This window comes from Arachis hypogaea, chromosome 16 (genome assembly GCF_003086295.3).
Source record: "Arachis hypogaea cultivar Tifrunner chromosome 16, arahy.Tifrunner.gnm2.J5K5, whole genome shotgun sequence".
Taxonomy (NCBI): Eukaryota; Viridiplantae; Streptophyta; class Magnoliopsida; order Fabales; family Fabaceae; genus Arachis; species Arachis hypogaea.
In genome coordinates this window covers 124,975,254-124,981,358 of record NC_092051.1, presented here as the reverse complement: position 1 = coordinate 124,981,358, position 6,105 = coordinate 124,975,254, and the positions used below count along the sequence as shown (strand labels likewise).

General features: G+C 34.5%; 1 pseudogene; it reads left to right on the top strand.

Annotated features, from left to right (window-relative positions):
* Positions 1-2,975: 2,975 nt before the first annotated feature.
* Positions 2,976-5,742, top strand: LOC112757487 (uncharacterized; annotated as a pseudogene).
* The last annotated feature ends 363 nt before the right edge of the window (positions 5,743-6,105 follow it).

Below are 6,105 nucleotides of genomic sequence, written 5' to 3'. Positions count from 1 at the left end.
ATAAATAAATCACAAAATAATGATCGTATGAATCGCAAAATAGTTATCGTAGTACTTTAATTTATTGCAAGTAATGATCATTTTATTTCTCCGTGTTTTTGCTCCTTTTTATTTTGTAATGAGGGGTTTTTTTGGTGTCTTGGTTGTTTTTTCTCCTCTATGTCTTGCATTCTTTCTTTGAGTATATTTTATTTTTTCTTTTTCAATATTAATGGAATTGAACTTTTTTCAGCTTATTGATGCGTAGTTATGTATCTCTTTGTAGAAAAATAGTTTTTTTATATTAGTTTTTTTATAAAATAAAATTATTCTTAGTCCTCTAATTCTTAAATTATGTATTTTACAATAATTTGTATACATGAATACATAATTATATCGACAAGAGATAAATAAATGAAAAAATAATTTAAGGGTATATTTGTGTTTTTTTTAAAAAAAGGGTCATTGTCCCTAAATATTTTATAAGTTAATTATTTTTAATAATTTTAGTACTAAAGGTCCTTTTTAATAATTGAACATCCCTAAAAATCTTATAGAGTAATTTTTCCTAAATTTTTTTGGTTTCAGTAATTTTATTTTATTCATTAATTTTCATCCAAACATGTAACATATTCTCAAATTAAGCCTATAACATTGACTCTGAATAAATACCGATTGGTTAGATATTTGAGCTAAACTAAAATGTGAAAGAACAAATAATACATAATGAGCTATAGAAATTATAAGCATATATTATCTAATAAAATTTGTCCTATACATTATTGTAAAAATTTAACTTCTAATGAATTGCCTAAACAAACTAGGGGTGATAAAAATATGACTGTAACACAAAAAACTCGTAAGAGTGAATCAAATCTTTTTATGCAATAACATTTCAATGCATCCACATAAGCAGTTTTGTGGTAAATCACATATGCATAGCAACATATGTAAATGGTATTGCAGTGTTAAAAGTCATACAAACCTGCATGTCAACATCAACAATATTGCCCTCCGTCAAAAAACCTTTTTCGAACCATTCCATAACCATGCGTCCTCAACTTGAAAAAATAATAACTTTTGAGTAGTTCAGCTTCTCATACAAACGCACAATGTGTTTCATCCCATTTTCCAAATTGTTGCCGCCTAAGTATCATTACTATACCCTTATCTTTTTTCTTTTAACAATACCCTTTTTTTTTGTCTTGGGCTAAGCCCAAAACCCTACTCCAACCCATAACCCAACCCACCCAAAACCAAACCCCAATCTAATATTCTCTCTCTCAAAGCATGGAATTCTAGCACCAAGAGACAAGCTCTCATGGCCTCCACGACATGATCATGTTTAATTCCACTTTCCGGTTGATCCTCAGGTTTGGAATCAAGGCACGATCTGGTTCATGAAGTCCGCATCAGGTCTCTCTGTTGGCATCACCTCGGCAAGAAGCTCCGCTTTAGAGGTTGAGTCACCGCTTGAGTCTACAGTGTTCCAGGTTCTCCTCATTGCCGCATACCACCGAAGCTTGTTCCTCTTTGTTTCCTTCATTCTAGTGTCCCCGATTTTTGGTATTGCGTGAATCTCTGCCGCCCGCCTTATTTGCAGCCGCTGCTAGCTTATAACAATACCCTTGAATACATTGAAGGAACAAAGACTTCTTCCTACACCATGGGCTTTCACTAGCTACGAGGTCTTCATGTGTTCCAAACAAAAAAGATTTGGGTAAAAGAAAAATCAACACTTTATCATTCAAACACTACTCCTTGTCTTGAACATACAAGCCCAATCCATAATGATCCAACGCAATTCAGCCCATCGGCTTAGAGCCGTTCATAGCCAAATAAGATTATGCTTATCCGCTTCCTCATTACCCTTATGGTATTTTGCCTTCTTAGCTCAGGGACTCGTCTGGAATTACACTACATACAATGCAACGAATAAATCACCTGCAACTGTTCTGTCCCTGGTATACCTTTGTTCCACTATAGTACATTGGAACATCTAACAACCTTCATATATTTTATTATAAATATTAATGTTGAAATGATGAAAACAAAAATATTTTAATAAATTACGATGGTATACATAAATCGCTTTTAAGATCATATTCCAAGCAAGTAGAGTGACATTTGTGAACATCTTCCTATATTATATTCTTTTATGGTTCTGTTTATTAATGTTGCACGTAGTATATAACTTTAATATAGGGAAATATTATATGTATATTATATTCTTGTACGTCATACATATCTATTCTAAATATAATAGTTAGGCAGTTCATTCAATGAGGCAAATCTATAGTATTTTCTCCAATTGAGCATAGTCCCTGGTGATGACATGTCGTAGCCAAAGAAGATGGTTCCCTCCTTGAAACTTAAAATGCAAAGCAAGTGGAGGGTAAAATGCGAAGCAAGTGGAGGGTTCCCTTGATGACACTCAAAATGCGAAGCAAGCACGAGGTGGACATGTGGCCAAGGTTTGACCAGCACTAATCTCACGATGGAAAGAGAAAGAAGCTAAATAAGTAGGCATTTTACCTCTTATAATCACGATGAAAAGAGAAGGCAACTCAATTTCTTCCTTGTAACAACAGGGCTCACATCCGAAAAGAAATTGACGTCCTATCAACAGGGTTCTTTGCCGATATTGCATCGTAGTGAATGAGGCTGCAGTGTTACTTCCAAAAACCACGCTAACGTGACGGCTTGCTTGGTGAGAGGTGTTGCAAAAATTTAAAATATTTGTAGAGACAGAATGTTCTGCAGTGCATGATGAGTAACTTACGGTTAATAAAGCACTCGACTTGGTACCTCCCACTTAGGCATACTCCCTCAGGTGTTCAAAAATTACGAATTTTTCCACTCACCATAGTGATCGTGAAAGGAATAGTTGTGTATAAATATGAGATCCCTAGAGCTTATACAAAAGATATATGTGTATTGTTATTTGGACCTACTATAGCTTAAGATATTCTTTTCTGCTGCAAAAGTTGGCTGCGATGAAGGATTTTGTTAGGGATATCAATCCAACCAAGCTTGCTTGGTCCTTGGTTGTGGAGGTTGCTCGATTGTATGTGTTTCCCAGTCAGTGGAACAAGAATGAGGTGCTTAGCTTGGAGTTGATTTTTCAAGATGAGAAGGTATTTGCATGATTGATACTTATACCTTTCAGCTTCTTCTTAAGTGCGTACTAATAAGTTATGTTCATGTTGTTTTTATCCAACTTGCAGGGTGATAGAATTCATGTAACTGTTTTCAAGCCTGGGTTGAAATTGTTCAGGAACAGGATAAAAGAGCATGCTGTTTATAGTATGCAAAATTTTATTGTCAAGCTTAACAATGGAAAGGTTAGGATAACTCCTCATAAGTACAAGCTTAACTTTTATACAAAGACTACAGGGGCAGTCCTACCTATTGAGACTTTCTCTTTTAACCCATTCAAGTTTCGTTCGTTTCATGAACTTGAGGAAAGTGGTTCAACCGACGAAAATCTATTATTTGGTAAGTTTAATTGAAATAGCTTTTTGTGTCTTCCTATGATCGTGAAAGTTTTTACACCTTTAGATTTAAATCTATATATTGTAAAATGTAGATTACATAAGAGAGGTTGTTGGAAAGGACAAGGTCAGGAGGCTGATTACACGCACTGGTGATGAAACCAAGCGTATTACACTTCAATTGAAAGATCTAGAGTAATGTTTATTGTTTTGAATGTGTGTCGGCTGTGAATTTAGAATGAGTCTTCAATCATTTAACTCAGGCTTATCTTCGGTATTAATTGTGGTCACACACTAAAGAAAAAGAAAAAATGCAATCTTTATTGGAACCATCAAATTTAGGTAGACAAGCCTCAGGTCATTACAGTTCTGTTGTTACAAAATAGAAACAGAATACAGGGAAAGTAATTTTTGTTTTGAGATAATGTCTCTAAATTGTTGGATATGTTAAATAGATCGTGACTCAGCAGAAGTTGTTAGATTAGTTTAACACATTGTGCTTATTATATTATAGGGGCAAACAATATATAAGTTTGATGTATTATTTTATATGATTAGTAATTAACAGTGGACAAATTAGTTAAGGTATGGTGTTATGTTTTTCATTGCAGAAAGCGCAAAATTAAATGTACATTGTTTAGGGAATTGGTTTATGAAGTTCTTTAACACCTCCAACAAGATGATGGGGAGTCTTTCATAATGGTGGTTTAGCTCTTTAAGTCCAACATATACTTGAGTTCTGTCAATATTCAAAGCACCTACTATGTATCCAGATGTTACTTCAATCCAAACCTTCTTAAGGTTATTGACTTCAAGAAAAGGTGTGTCATTAGTGCAAAAATACTTAGTCTATTCTGTATTTAGATACCAGATTTTGATTGTGATAGTAATACATGTTAACTTTTTTGCCATATGCACAGATTGGCAACGGATTTTGTTCCATGTTCACAACGAATAAGTCAACTGGAAACGCAACCTCAATACTCAATCACAGATGAGATCAACGTTGGCATTATACCTGTGTGCACTATAGAAAAGGTTCTTAATATGACTGATGTGAGATTGCAACCTAATAACTTAGGCCGTAAGTATTTCGTTATTGACTTAGACAATTTTTGTTAGGAAACCTCGTGCTGGATTGTTGGGACCATTGTTTCTCTAGAGGTTGGTAAATATGATTGGTCCTATACGTCGTAAAAGACATGTCCCAAGAAGGTTGTGCAGAACAAAGATAGATGTGATAATTGTAGGCGTGTAAGCTTCAAGGTTATGCCAAGGTTAGTTGTTAGATCAGCAAATTTTCCATCTTTTCTTATGCATGCTTTACATATTAAATTTGCAAATATAGTGTAGTTGCATGTAGTTATCTTTTAGGGTTAGGGTAATGTGTTGTTGAGATATTGATGCAGGTATAGGCTCCAAGTAATTATGATTGATGGAAGTTGTTGTCTCAACCTCCTTGTGTGGAACAAAAAAGCAAAGAAAATGGTAGGAAAGGCTGCTGAGAAAGTTAAGGAATTATCTGTAAGTCAAATTGATTCGAGCTAAAATATTTTTTGTTATGTCAAATATGTTTATGCGGCTGAGTAAAAAATTCTAATCTCCAAGTAAAGAAATAGGAGAAAGGAGAGTCATACCCTAAATACCTAGAGAATATGATTAACAAAAGGTTCTTATTCAAGCTTAACATCACATACAAGAATATCAATGCCGTGGAGGGGGTGTACAGCATCACAAAACTTTCGGACGACGAGTCCCTCATGTCCAGTTATGGTGTGGCCAACTCTTCTTGTGATGCTTCTGTAAGTGCAGGATATTATGCGAAGAGCTAAAACTCTGCTTTGCTGTTCAATGTATTGTTGAACCTAACATTATTTCTTAAATTCATCTTGCTTCCTGCAGTATTCGCAGATGCTAGCTAATATCCTTATAGCTAAAATAGATGAAGATAGCAATGGACATGCTGCAGTTTCTTTGTCCAAGGTAAAGAGTTTATGCGTGTCACATAATATTGTTAGCTACGGTAAACAGAGATAACTATATATAATGAAGAGGCTGTTGAGTAGATAGTTTCTAATTGTGGAGTTTGTGTGAAACTTAGGATTTCGCTGTTGAGATCAATGGTGATAGCTCCTATCAAACTCCAGCCAAGAGAACCTCTCCTAATGCAGCTGATGACTCCACGGCAGAAGCAGCCCTGTCTCTAGATGTTCAGGCATCAGTTAACAAAACATTTAAGAGGAACTGTGGAAGAAAAAAGATTCATTGAAAAATTTGTATGGAAGTTACAGTGCTGATTTGTTTAAGGTTTAATTACTCTGTTGGTCCCTATAGTTTCACAAAATTTTTAATTAGGTCCTTATACTTTTTTTTCTTTTAATTGAGTCCTTGCACCAATTTTTTTTTTTTAATTGGGTCCCTACACTTTTTTTTTCCTTTTATTTAGGTCCCTGTACGAATTATTTTTCTTTTAGTTGGGTCCCTATAAAATTAAGCCAATTACTACTAAGAGGGACTTAACTGAAGAAAAAAATTTGGTGCAGGGACCCAATTAAAAAGAAAAAAAAGTATAGGGACCTTATTGAAAATTTCACGAAACTATAAGGACCAACAGAGTAATGTTGGTCCTTAT